Source organism: Phocoena phocoena, chromosome 21, assembly GCF_963924675.1.
Source record: "Phocoena phocoena chromosome 21, mPhoPho1.1, whole genome shotgun sequence".
NCBI lineage: Eukaryota > Metazoa > Chordata > Mammalia > Artiodactyla > Phocoenidae > Phocoena > Phocoena phocoena.
In genome coordinates, this window is record NC_089239.1 from 8,136,210 (window position 1) to 8,151,543 (window position 15,334).

The window sequence follows — 15,334 nt, forward strand, 5'->3', positions numbered from 1 at the left end:
AATATTACTCAGCCATAAAAGAGAATGAAATAATGCCATTTTCAGCAACATAGATGGACCTAGAGATTATCATATTAAGTGAAATAAGTCTGAGAAAAACAAATACCGTATGATATCACTTATATATGGAATCTTAAAAAATGACACAAATGAACTTATATACAAATGGACCCACAGACATAGAAAACAAACTTATGGTTACCAAAGGGGAAGGGGGGGACGGGAGAGGGATAAATTAGGAGTTTGGGATTAACAGATACAAACTACTGTATATAAAATAAATAAACAAGGACCTACTGTATAGTATATAGTACAAGGAACTATATTCAATATCTTGTAATAACCTATAATGGAAAAGAATGTGACGAATTAGCAGAGAATATATAGTAGTTCATTCAAATTCATCACTTATTTATTCACTTGTTCATCTATTTGACCAGCATTAATTAGCCACCTTCTAAATGCCAGGAACTTTTCTAGACACTAGGGATGAAGAAATGCGCACGCTCTCCTGGAAGATGTCACCTCAGTGAAAATCTCACACTCTCTTCCTGAATGATCACTCAGTGTTTCAGAGGTCACCTGCAGAGCGCCCAATCCAGCTGCCCAGCCGGAAAACTCATCACTTTTGGAAAAGGCGAAGGAAAACCCCGCACCACTGTATGTGTCACAAAGGCATTTCCCTGCTTTAAAAACATGTTACTGCCATATTTCTCTGCTGAGGGAGAGGGTCCACGATAAGGGGCACATCGATAAACAATAGGATAAATTTATTTCCCAAGTTTACAAATTATATCTTAATTTAAAAAATAAACTAATTCAACAAATATAAATTCGAATGGCCATTTAATAGCTTAGCAGTTAATTCAGAGATTTTTAAATCCTAGTTGTGTGTAAGAATTGCCCAAGAAAGTTAAACAATAGAGACGTTTAGGCAGTCCCTACCTGTGAAGAGTCTGTGAAGAGTATGCAGTGAGGCTTAAGTAATGAGGGTTTTTATTTTTAAGTCCCGTAAATAATCCTAATGGGCCATCAGAGGCAAGAGCTACCAAAACATCTTCATTGATGACCCCCCAAAGTGTTCTTCTATGAGATAATGTCTCACTATCGTTAGGAACCAGGAAAATGGTTGTTTAGAGTTTTGGTCACATCTGAAATGAGCTCCACACAGAAAAAAATATTCATCGTCAGTTAAAATGTTTAGTTTTCTTTTCTGTGTCGTTTTGTTGGAGAGGAAAGTGCTTTCTAACATTGCCAGATTTTGACAGCCAGAGAAGTCACATGCCAACCATACTTAGGTATCCTTCCTCTCAAATGACTATTGCATTTACCTTAACATTCTGAGACATTCAAACAGAGCTGTCCTCAGAAAAGTCTCTAAGAATAGCCTGTCATCTTCCTGCTCTCTTTGACATTTTTCTGATCAGCACATTCTACCTCTAATGTCCTTTAGGTATCCAGAAGAACACACACACACACACACACACACACACACAAACCAGCCTTTCCAATTAGAATGATGGACCAACTTACTTTTTTTTTCCAATTTACTTTTGATTGCTATGGCTATTTTATATTTTTAGAATTTGGTTTTGTTCTGGGATTCAGAGAATTTTATATTCACAGACTGCTTATCCCACCAAGATCAATTCCTCCATCTCTTCCTTTAATAAGCCCGGATGTTACTTCAGTTTTGTTGGTGTCTTTGGGTGAGAGAAGCAAGTATGCCCAGGACGCGACATTTCTCTTTTTGAATGAGGCAGAAAAATGATTCATGAAAGTGTGCATTCTTTTTAAAGGGATAAGAAAAGAGAAGTCTATCTAACAAGATCACCACAGGTACTTTTAGCCACAGGTATTTTTAGAATTTACAGGTATTTGAATACTTGTAAATTCAGGAATTTACCTGGTTTGTCCTCACCTTCCTATGATTGGGATTCAGGACATCAGTGGCTTTTAAAATTCAAAGCATAATTTCCAAAACTTTAAAAGTATGACTCTAATATAAATATAATATAGACTGTTTCAAGGACTTTATGCAACTTATTCATTAACAAGGAAACTGGTAATGAGGTAAAGGCTGGTTCAAAGAGCATTTTGAGGATTTGGATTTTTACAGGCATTTTGAAGCAATGATAGAACAAGAATGATATATTAAATGCAAATCTGACTGATGTCCCATACATAGGAGTTATCTTTTCTAACTGACAGAAATTATTTGCATTTCTACTGGACCAAAACCTGTAAGTTAGCATACATTTTATTAAAGTTTTATTCAATAATAAACAATGAGTCAAACCAAGTATATTCTAGAATGAGTGACCCTTGGATGTGCCTTTTAAACAGTGCCTCCATGTAACACTGAAAGAACATGCTGCATACCTTTTTACTGGATCTCCATGCTTTACATAATTTTTCTTATTATAGTTAAGTGGTAGTAACAATTTCAAAGCAGCAAAGCCCTGAGATAGCTCTGAGGCCAACTTCCAGGTGACAATAATGAGTCCACGCTGCTTCCTCCCCAAGGTCATTGCTATGTACATGCACACGAGGATACACGTGTATGCATGAAACATGGCAAGTCTGGCATTGCATATACAATGAAAACACTTTTAAATCCCTTTTGAAAAGAATGAATTTGCTTCTCAGAAAGCTGAACTACCCTGATCCTTAGAACTAGCCTTATTAAGTTTTCTTTTCTACTGTCCTCTTCACCTCAGGCCTCTGTGTATATTTCTTGAAGAAGCAGCAACATTCTATCGATAGCTCAGAATTGCTCTTTGGAACCATCCATGGTTCCAAAGAGCATTCCACTGTCCTTCACAAGGGACTTTTACACAGGTGCTTAGAAATCTAGAAAATAAGGAATGGCCTTTCCCAGATGAATATCAAGGGTAGGGGCTTTCTTCAAGACCGTTGTTGTTTTTTTTTTTTTTTTTAATATAAATTTAGATTTAAGTTCCTTTTATTGATGCCTGTTAAGTTCCTTGAGAGGGTTTCTGGAACATAAAAGAATAAACCAGCTTTCATGTCCTCCATCATCTTGAGGAAGGAATATCACAATTACGTCTTCCATTCCCATTTTGTCTCCTTGCTTTCATCTTGAAAGCTTCCTGATCATCAGAGGGGTCCTTAAAGAGTCTCCTCTTATGCTGAGAGGATCACAATATCAGGATCACCTGGACTAAATGTACATGTTAATAAGCTTTGGAAACATTCTGAAGAGAGCTCACAGAATTAGAATCTATTTTCTACTACAGAATATTCAGAATGGAAAGCCAAACCTTTGGGAACTGGGTCAGACCTGATCCTTAGTACCGCCAGTCTGTGGGCACATTATAATATCTTATGGTGGCATTGTAATTTTCCCCAATTTGCTAACTAAGACTAATTATCCAAATAATTCAGCCTGACTCTGCTCTTGACCACTGCAAATCTCCCTGCTGTTCCTTAAAGCTCTGTTTGTTCCCCATTTCTCCTCTTGTTTTAAACCCCTCACTGTTCTGAGTGCCTTTTATTTAAAGAGAAATTGGATACCTACTGTGTAAATTTCTGCAGGGAGTCCTTTAATGTAGGCTGTAGCAATTTTCTCCAGGAATATGCTAATAATTAGAGCAGCTAGGGATTTGGACTTTGTTATCTGTGGAGGAGGAATTGTGTGAGAAAAGGAGAAAAAAAATCTCAACTCTCTACATCCTGAAAAGAAAAGAAAAAAATAATAAAGGAGAAAGGAAAACAAAGTTATTTGTTCAAATGTGGGGTGGAAATAGACAGATGCTTAGAAGTAACGACTGTGGCCACTGGTCTTTGTGCAGGCTGTTAGGAAAAGGCACACAGGAAGGGAGAATGGTGAACTTTGGTCCCTGGGGCAGCGGGCTGAGTTCTGGCCTCCGTAGTTATGGCAACAGAACATCCCCTGGTGCTCTCCGGTAGTCAGAATGGGACCTCCTGGAGTTCTCTCTGTCTCCTCTGCTGGAGGTTATGGGTGTCTGAACAGCAATTTCACAACCCTGAACTGCTGGTTAAGATTAGTTTAAGAGAGTTTGGGCTTTTTCTTTCTTGTTTTTGTTTAAAAGACAACTTTTTGAAATAAATTGCAGAGTTGTGCTTCAGAGAAAAGTTTCTGGGAACTAAATATGGTAATCTTAGAAACCAATTTGCATTGAGGTGATGGTGCATTCACACAGAGTTTGAGCAACAGCCCGGTCATATCCTAAGGTAGTTTGTGAAGTGGATTATTTAGGGTGACCGGGGGTCTTCTACTTTTGTTACCAAGCAGCTTTTGGTGGTCACAGACTGACGCGGTCTGACCTTTTATCACAAAGTTCTGAACGTGCAGTCACTCTGTAAGCTTGTTTCAACCAAGACAAAGGGAAAAAAGAGACTCCTTAGAATTCCTATAGGAGAAATGAGGCAAAAGAATTATTTCCACGTACTGATGTGCAAATTAAAGCATTGGAAAGGAGGAATTTGCCCATGATGGAACCAAAATCAAGTCCCAGTAGGACCCAAGGTCCTTAAATTCTTTGCTTGTTTTTTTAGGTCAGACTTCTGAAACTCTGGTTTTGGTGATTGCTTTAAGGGTTTCTTCTTGGACAAAGGTGCTAAGAAGGTGCGCAAACTAAAAAGGATCATGAATTCACTTTAATTAAAATAAAAATAAAATCAATACCCAGCAGTACTTTTTGCAGTTTCACAGAAGGGGAATTTCTTAAAAGCAACCAAATAATGTTAATAATGGCAATATTATTAATAACAATATAAGTAACATTTATTGAACGATGTATATAGGTACTAAGCATTTCATATGAATTATCTCATTTATTTCTACTTGATTGATGAAGAAACAGAGAATTTAAGGATCTTCCCCAAAGTCACACAGCTAGTAATTGGTAGAGTCAAAATTTAAACTTGGGCCATCTGACACCAGTGTCTGTGTTTCTAATCACCCCACTACACTCTACTGTGCTTCTACACTATAATTTATAACACATATACAAGATTTATATACTATAGGATAATGAAATGTTTATAAGTTATTTAAAAATCTACTAACTCTATCACTGTATGGGGGGAAGAACTACCAACACCCACCCTTGCTGAGCTCCTATGTGTCAAGTACACCACTGGTCACTGTGCATACATTGCCTCCACTTCTTACCACAAACCTGCAATGAAAGAAATATTATCCCCATATTTTATATGAAGAAATGAAGCATGGAGCTATTTTAATCACTTGCCCAGGGTTATATTTAAGCAACAGGCTGAGCTGGGGAGTGAGCCCAAGTGTGGGTGATGGCAAAGCATCTGTTTCTTCCACGTTGCCGTGATGGTTTTTTCCAAGGTGTATTTAGGTGTAGCTTTAGTTTTACCAAAAAGGACTAGGCACCAGATCTCGCTTCCTAATGCCTGACCCTACTTTCCTGCTACAGTTGTTAATGACACAGGAGTATTAGAAGTACTGTCTCCAGAACCTGAATAAACTACACTATTTACCTGACGGGAAGACGGTGGTTTATCTTTCTAAATTAAGTGACCATCATTAGTTGATTAACTTGATTTTCATTCTTTAATACTTAAATGAATTAAAAATGGATTAATGAATGAATGAATGAATGGGTAAGCAAAGAAGACAACTGCCAAGTAAAAACTGTCACTCACCATCTGGTTCTACAAGAATGAAGTCACTGGCCACTGAGGTCGCTGACCTTCAACACACCCTGAAAGGAGTCCACGGCAGAGATCAAGAATGAGGCACTCTGTGCTCTGGGAAAAACCAGCAGAACAGGACCTTCAGATAGATAGATATTTTCAGGAGAAGATTTTATGAGCCCGATTTCTTGCATCTTCTCTTATCTAGAAAAGCACATTAATGGAATCATTAACAGAGACATCTGCTCCTTGCGACTAGCAGCAACCTTCTGCAAAAATGTGTGCTTGATCGCATGGACCCCCTTCGCCTAAATCATGCATACACTGACCCCCCCCCCCACCTCTTGAGCAGTTCCTCAGAGCTATCTGATGGGCTGTCTCCCGGGCTATAGTCCTCATTTTGCCCCAAATAAAACTTAACTCATAACTCTCATGCTGTGCACTTGTTCTTTTCAGTTAACACAACCTACCATCTATTGAATGTCTAGTAGGCAGCGGGCACTATGCAAGGTGATTTCATATTCTGATTTTATGTCCCTTCCACAAAAGTTGCTATGTCTAAGGATGAAGATAAGAGGCGTAGATTGGTTAAGCGAACTGCTCAGAGTTTCAGCTAGTGAATGAGACATTTGGAAATAGAGCCCAAGGACCTATGGCTCTGAAGTTCGAGCCGTGCCATCTATGTTTAAATTTCTTTAAAAAATTTGTAGACGTGTTTAAATACAAAGGAATATTTTAGATATATCTGTTCTGAAATACAGAACCACCATGTAAGTTAGCACCTGAATATTCATGTCCCAAATTTATAAATAATACATTACCTTAAACTTTAAACTTCCCTGAGTGCCGTCTCATCCCATCCTTTCCCTTCTATCTCAGAGGGTTTTTTTATGGTTTCATATTTGTTAATAGTCATTATTTATTTACACGTTTTTGACCTTTAAGTCAATTGAATCAAACTGTGCGTGTTTTTATCTTACCTGCTCTCTTTGCTTGATACTGTTCCTGAGATTCATCTATAACACTGAATCAATCTGTGTTTAATTTCTTTTCACTGTTGTATAAAATCCCATATTAAAACTCTGCCATGTTTTGTTTATCCATTCTACTTTTGAAAATTTAACTATAGTTGATAGTTAACTATAGTTAACGCCATTTTAAGCAACATGGATGGACCTAGAGATTATCATACTAAGTGAAGTCAGACAGAAAGACAAGTATTATATGATATCACTTATGTGTGTTATCTTAAAAAATGATACAAATCAACTTATTTACAAAACAGAAACAGACTCACAGACATAGAAAACAAACTTATGGTTACCAAATGGGAAAGGGGAAGGGGAGGGATAAATATCCTTTCTACTCTTAGTGAATATTTGCGTGTGTCTTCCCCTCCCTTCTTCCCTTCCTTCCTCCCTCCCTCCCTTCCTCCCTCCCTCCCTCCCTCCCTTCCTTCCTTCCTTCCTTTCTCTATTACAAAGAGTGCTGGCAAGAACATGTGATACACATCTCCCAGGGTATATCCGAGAGGGTCACAAAATCATAAGCTTTACACATTCTTGGTCGGTGAGATAATACCATATTGTTTTCCCAAAATGATGGAGCACTTTCTACTACAACTTATTCTGAATAACACTGCAAAATTATTCCCCTTCCCCTACATCCTCACCAACATATGATATTGTTACACTTAGTTTTACTAATATGATTGGTTTGAAAGGGTACCTTATTGTGGTTTTCATTTGAATTTCTTTCATTATTGATAAGGTTGAGTATATTTTTATGTATTTTATGTGCTTTTTTTTTCTGTGAAGTACCTATCCATTTTTTATTTTTGCCCTCTTTTTCTGTTGGGTAATTTGCCTTTTTCTTATCAGTTTGTGGCTCTCTTTATACATTTTGGACATTAAATATTACAAATGTAATCTATTGCAAATAACTCTTTTCAGCTTATAAGGTGATTTCACTTATTTATGTGAACTTTTGATGAATGGAGCTTCTTAATTTTAATATATTCCTATTTATCAATCTTTCCTTTTATTCTTTGTACACAGAGGCAATCTTCCTTAATTCAAAGCAATGAAAAGACTTTGCTCAAAGTTTTATAGTTTTGTCAATATTGCCAACTGCACTTAATATTAACTCAAATAATATTTAATATTTAAGCACTGGTTAGGTATTTATCAGCTAGAGCTGATATTTGCTTAAGGCATTATAAACCTAGTTTCTATATATGTGTGGATGTGTCTCTGGGTTCTCTCTTCTGCTTTTCCAATTTGTACATTTTTGTGACAGTACTATATTGCCTTAATTTTTTCAGTTTATGGTAATACTTGATATCAGGTAAGGGAAATCCAATTACTTTGCACTTTTCAAGCAATGTCTCACTATTCTTGTACCTTTGATCTTCCCATAAATTTTAAAGTAAGCTTGGTAAATTCCCCAGAGTCTGTTAGTATTTTGACTAGAGTTGAATCACATCACTAGAGCAATTTGGTGAGAATTTACATCCTTAGGATATTGTCTTTTCCTTATTAATTTTCAGACTGTGTCTGGGATGTATAGTTTCTATTTATTTAAGTCTTTGAAAACATTTTCTTCAATATAATTTTCTCCATACAAATTTTGTACATGTATTGCTTGATTAATTCCTTGGTACTTTACTTTCTTTTTATTTGAAGCCAATATGAAAGCTATCTTTTAATAATTACCTTTTATAAATGTTCTTGAGCATGTATCAAATTGCAACTGATTTTTTAATCCTTTTTAAAATAAGCTTAATTTTGTAGAAGAGTTTTAGATTTACAGAAAAATTTGGAAGATAGTACAAAAAGTTCCCATAAATATTGCACCCAGTTTCCTCTATTATTAAATTCTTATATTAGTATAATGCATTTGTTGTATACATCGAACCTATATTGACACACTACTGTTAACTGAAGTACATGCTTTATTCAAATTTCCTTAGGCTTTTTTTTTTTTTTTTTTTTAAACTAATGTCCTTTGTTCCAGGATCTCAACAGGACATCACATTACATTTAAGTATTACCTCTCCTTAGGCTCCAATTGGCCCTGAGAGTTTTTAAGAGTTTGCTTGATTTGATGACCTGGACAATTTTGAAGAGCACTGGTTAGGTATTTTGTAGAGCCCTTTATTGGGATTTGTCTGTTATTTTTCTCATGATTATGGGTTTTTGGGAGGAAGACCACAGAAGTGACATGTCATTTTTGTTCCATGTTATCAAGGGTACATAGTGTGGATATGTAATCTATAAAAATATTGAATCACTATGCTATACACCTGAAACTAAAACTAATATAATATTGTAAGTTACCTGTACTTCAATTTAAGAATACATAGTACGGAAGCTGACCCTGGTGGCCTGACTGAGGTAGCGCTTGTCAGATTTCACCACCGTGAAACTCTGTGCTAGAGTTTTTCTCTAGCACCCCCTTACCACAGTGTAACATTTATTACTCCCAGCAGCTGCCTAAGGAGTGGGGAGTGAGTCATGGTCCACCTTCGTGATGGCCAGATCTCTACGCAAATTAGCTGGAATTCTTCTGCACATGAGACTGTCTCTTCTCTCACAGTTATTTATTCAAATCACTTATTTATCTCAGCATGGACTCATGAATATTTAATTTAAACTTTGTGCTATAATCTGGTACTACTTTATATTGTTGCTAAAATTGTTTCATCTTTGGCCATTGGGAGCTCTTTCAGTTGGCTCCTGTGTTCTTTTTTGGATACACTATCACTGTGGACTTTTTTTTTTTCTGAGCACTGCCGTTACAATTGATTTTTTTATATACTGACCTTTCAACAATTCAAATAATTTCCTTTTTTCCACAACCATGTTATCTGCAAATAATGACAGGTTTTCTTCCTTTCAATTTATTACAATTCTTATACCTTTTACTTTCTTTTGTCTTGCTGAACTTAACTAGGACCTTTCATAAGATGCGGAGCTAAAGGTGTAATGCAAGGTTCCATTTAACTTGCTTTGGATGGTACAGGGGATAAGTTCAACATTTCACCATTGAGTCGGATGTGTGCTTTGTTTTTTGTTTTCTTTTTCAGGGTGTTTTTTGTTCTTTTTTGTCTTGTTTTGTTTATCAAGTTAAAATATCCTTCCAGCTCTAGCCTGCTGTCTTAGTTTGTTTGCCCCAGAAAGAGACTCTGAAAAAAATGATTTAAATGCAATCATTTATTTGGGAGGTGATCTCAGGAAACACCATGAACAGAGTGCTTAATGAATTAAGGAAGAGAAGGAAACCAATAAAAGATGCTTTATAAAGCCAGTTACTTCTGGGAGTCAGCGTAAAGGACACTCCTTTGAGCTCTTCAAAGGGAGGGATGAGAGAGCGGGGAGCCCTTGGTTGATGGCTGCCGGGGAGGGAGTACGGGGCTGATTCTCTGGCACTTCTGGCCTGCCTTATGGGCTACAAGGCAAGGAAAAGCTCTTAGGCAGATGCTGGCAGGTGGAAGTCTGGCTGAGTATGCTGAAGGGAGTGCAAGGCAACATGGGCACCAACAGAATCTGCTACGCTGGCAAGGATGCTGTATTTCATTGTCTTGTTACTAACAGATGTTGGATTTATCCAATACATTGTACCTATCGAAGGTCATATGATTTTTCTGCTCTAACCTGATATTAGTAATAATAATATTCAATTATTATTTTATATCATATTATTATTATTGGCTTTTGAATGGTAAACGACCTTGAATTCTTGGGATAAATATAACCTGCCAATGTTTTCCTTAGGATTTTTGCATCTCTGTTCATGGAATGAAATTGGCTTGTAAATTTCCTTTTGAATATTGCCTTTCTCAGATTTTTGGTTTCAAGACTATAGCAACTCTCATATTTTGAGGTTTGATTTACTCTAAGCTCATGCTCTTTCCTCCACATTGGTGTTTTTCTTATGCCCTGGAGACTGTGGTATATATAATTACAATGAGTTAGCATGGTGTGGGGATATTGGCGATGGAAAACTCTGGGTAGAACTGGGATCAACATAGGTGTGTCAGCCCAACAGCACTGATAATTAGGAATAAGAGGACAGATATAGGTGTTACAAATATTTTAGAAGGCAGTATGTGTCATCCTGGGGTTTTGTATCACGTCACCTGCTCAGTATCTCTACATTCAGCAACGCCACTTGGAATGCTAAACATATATATATCCCCTCTCTCTCTCTATTTCTCTCTCTATATAGTCTATAAAAATCATTGACATTTTACAAGGACAGCACTGTAAGTCAGGATATCAGGCACACATATTCTGTTGTGTAACTTCGTAATCATAATTATTTTGCTCAATTTAACAGTTTTTAAATTAAGAACTCTGAATGGGCTTTGGTTTAGATCCCATGCTTACCTTAACCAAACTAAAATATGACCTTTACAAAAGTGAGTGCTTTTTTAAATCAAATATAGAGCATTTTGGGGTCACCTATTTCTCTCCTTAAGCATGTTGTGGACCTGAATCTCTAAGACAGATCCCCCAGCTCCTAACCTCACGTTGAGCTGAACTGTTGACCTTTCTCTCCTTATTGAGGAGTCCTGCAGAGGCGGGGTGTCCATGTGACTGTTTACTTTAGTAGTTCTTCTCGTAATGTTCTCTCTTAGACCCTTTCTTCTCATCTAATTTTACCAAGTCATCTGGATCTATGCCCCATATCCAGGCTAGCCCTGGACACATCTGTGAAAATACCAAAGCCAGAATTTACTCTCCTTTTCTTGTCCTCTTCTTCCAGCCTCTTCTTACCTCTTCCCTTTCCTGATATTCTTTTCCAGTACCACCCCACCCCCATCAAATGTTGCAGTTTTAAGATATTTTTCATAAATGACTAGTCACTTCATTTCCACACCACTCTTTCCCTGAATATGAAATTTCAAAAAATCAAAGCCTTAAACTGAAGCTATACAGATATGCATGTGTTCTACCTTGTGACTTAAGGCTCTTTGAAGTATACATCTTATGGTTCTTTGAGGCTGCAGCTTAAATTGTTACCCATTTGGCTCCTCAGCCCAACCCTGCGTGTGCAAGGATACTTACAACCTGAAACACCCAAGACAGACTCAACCCAAAGCCCCAAACTTCACTAAACATAGGCTGCTGTTGAATAGAAAACCGTCCTATAGTCAGATAAATGTTTTGTTATTTTGGACAATTGAAAGTAAGTTTCTTTTGCTAATGTTTCTAATTTAAAAACCAAGATCCAGACCAAAGAGAGAGAGAAAAAAAGTATCACATGGCCCAAGGGCTCAGTATCCCAAGGAAGTAAGGGGACTATTTTTACCTGGCAGCCTTGTTGAGACTCTCAGATACACAGAGAAGTTTTTCAATTTTTAGGGCGTATTAAGAATCAACTCAAAAGCTTGTTTAAAATGCTAATTCCTGCTCATTTCTCTGTTCCCTCAATACTATTCAGCGTTTCATATTTGGGTCTCCAGAATCTGTATTTACAACAAAATGAGCAGGAGAGAGGCTCGCCAAGAATTGTCTGATGATTTATGGACAGTGTGATTTATAGCAAGCAGGACTTTATCCTGATTTCATTCAACTTCTAGCTATTCTGGGCTGTGCATCACTGAATGAATGGGCATGATCCCCAGGCATCGTTCCTCTAAGAATGCTGTGGCAACAGCCCTGTCCTTGGCTGCAGAGATGAGAGGGAGCTTGAGGAAGAAGTTAGCCTGATCTATCTGTATCACTGTTCCCTTTCAACCCCAAGTGAAGTGTCACAGCCCACTTCTGACACCAATCACTTAAGAGATTGGTGACACTCAATTACCAGAGCTCAAGTTGAGAGCTCTGTCCTCCATAAGACTGTCCTCACTTCAGATGCTAACAACAAGTGGAGCTCCCAGGCCACTAGCACTTGTGACCAACTGAATGTAAACTCAAGGGTTCTTACAACCACCTCAGGTTTATATTTTCCTAGAATGACTCACAGCACTTATTAAAAGCACTATACTTACTATTACAATTTTATTATAAAGGATACACATAGGGTAAGGTCTGGGAGCACCCAGGACACAGACCTTTTGTGATGTTGTGATTTATAATGAGAAATATATATTTGGTCTTCATCCTGCTTCTGACACAGACCACCTAAAACCATTGGAATTTCTGTGATGAGAGCAATAAAGGTGGCTTTTGTTATATTAACGAGGTGACTTTTGGAAAGGACCTAAGGGTGGCGGCTGGTTGCCCAGAGACCCAGCCATGTGATAAGGTGGTAGGAACTTTCAGTCCCGGGCCAACCTCTGGGGAGGGGAGAGGGGCTGGAGGTTGAATCAATCACCAAAGGTCAATAATTTCATCAAGCTTGACAATGTAATGAAATCACCATAAAACAAAAAGGATAAGGTTTGAAGATCTTCTGGATTGGTGAACACGTGGAGATTTGGCGAGAGTGGTGCTCTCAGAGAAGGCATAGAAGCTCTGTGTCCCTTCCCACATACCTTGCCCTATGTAACTCTTCCATCTGGCTGCTCCTAAGTTATATTATTTTTTAAGAAACTGGTGATCTAGTAAATTAAGTGTTTTCCTGAGTTCTGTGAGCTGCTCTAGCAAATTAATCAAACTAGAGGAGGGAGTCATGGAATCCTGTGCTTTATAGTCAGTTGGTCAGAAGTACCTGTGACAATCTGGATTTGCTTTCAACTGGCATAGGAAGTGGAGGGAAGTCTTGTGGGACTGAATGCTTAACCTGTGCAATCTGATGTTATCTTTGGATAGATGAGTCAAAGCTGAGTTGAGCTGAAGGACACACAGCTGGGGTAGCAGAATTGCTTGGTGTGGAAAAAACCCCATACACTGGAATTGGAATCTGCATTGTTACTTTCTATGTCCTCTCCCCATGGAATCAGGGCATGTCACCCTCCCAACACATCAGAGTGTTCACCAATCAGGAAACTCCACTGAGCTTCAGTGTCCAGAGATTTTACTGGGGTTTCATTATGTAGTCACAATTAATTAAATCATTGACTTTGTGGTTGAACTCAATTTTTAGCTCTCCCTCCTCATGGAGGTAGGGTTGTCCCAGAGTTCCAATCCTTTAATCAGGTGGTTGGTCTTTCTGGTGACCAACTCCCATCCTGAAATCATCTAAAGGTCACCTTGAGTCACCATTAGCATAAAGAAGATACTCCCATCATTCTGGAAATTCTAAGGGTTTTTGAAGCTCTGTTCTGGAAACTATGGACAGAGACCAGATATATTCTTTATTATTTCACAGTTGTGAAAGGCAACAATGTGTGCATGAGGGTGTGCATCAGTGTGCGCTACACAACCTGCTGGTGTCTGAAAACAGACAAACAAGATTGATGGGAAGAAAGATGGAGAGTCCTCCTGGGTACAGTGCACCTAAGGTGAGGAGTGTGAGAGCTCCCTGACAAGCATCCTAGGAAATAGACCCTTTCACACTGAGAAAGGCTTGCAGAATTCCTGCAAGCATTCTCCTCCTGCTTCCCATTTTTCTCCTTTCCATTTTTTTCTTTTTGGCTTTTTCTTCAGTACCATAATTGGTTGGAAGGGACTGAAAAACTGTATGAGGGGGAACCTTCAAGATGGTGGAGGAGTAAGACCGGGAGATCACCTTCCTCCCCACAAATACATCAAAAATACATCTACATGTGGAACAACTCCTACAAAATACCCACTGAAAGCCGGCAGAAGACCTCAGATTTCCCAAAAGGCAAGAAACTCCCCACGTACCTGCATAAGGCAAAAGAAAAAACAGAGACAAAAGAATAGGGACAGGAGCTGTGAAGGAGGAAAAGTTTCCACACACTAGGAAGCCCCTTCACTGGCGGAGATGGGGGCGGGTGGGGGGGGGGGAAGCTTCGGAGCCACGGAGGAGAGTGCAATAACACAGGTGCAGAGGGCAAAGCAGAGAGATTCCCGCACAGAGGATCGGTGCCGACCAGCACTCACCAGCCCGAGAGGCTCGTCTGCTCCCCCACTGTGGTGGGCGGGGCTGCGAGCTGAGGCTCGGGCTTCAGTGGATCCCAGGGAGAGGACTGGGGTTGGCTGCGTGAACACGGCCTGAAGGGGGCTAGTGCACAACAGCTAGCCGGGAGGGAGTCTGGGAAAAAGTCTGCCAAAGAGGCGAGAGACTATTATTTCCGGATGCATGAGGAGAGGGGATTCCTTCCGCGTCTGCCCACAGAAGGCAGAGCACCGCCTAAACAAGCTCCAGAGACAGGCGCAAGCCACGGTTAGCAGCTCGGACCCCAGAGACGTGCATGGAATGCTGCTGCTGCTGCTGCAGCCACCAGGAATCACGTGTGCAAGCACAGGTCGCTATCCACACTATCCACACTCCCCCATGGGACACTGTCAGGGTCCCATGATCCAGGGACAACTTCCCCGGGAGAACACACAGTGAGCCTCAGGCTGTTACAACGTCACGCTGGCCTTGGCCACCGCAGGCTCGCCCTGCGTTCCAGTTAACTACTGTACCCCTCCATCCTCCCAGCCTGAATAAGCAAGAGCCCCCTAATCAGCCACTGCTTTAACCCCATCCTGTCTGGGCAGGAACAGATGCCCGAGAGAGACCTACACACAGAGGTGGGGTCAAAACCAAAGCTGAACCCCAGAAGCTGTGCAAAAAAGAAGAGAAAGGGAAATTTCTCCCAGCAGCCTCGGGAGCAGCAGAT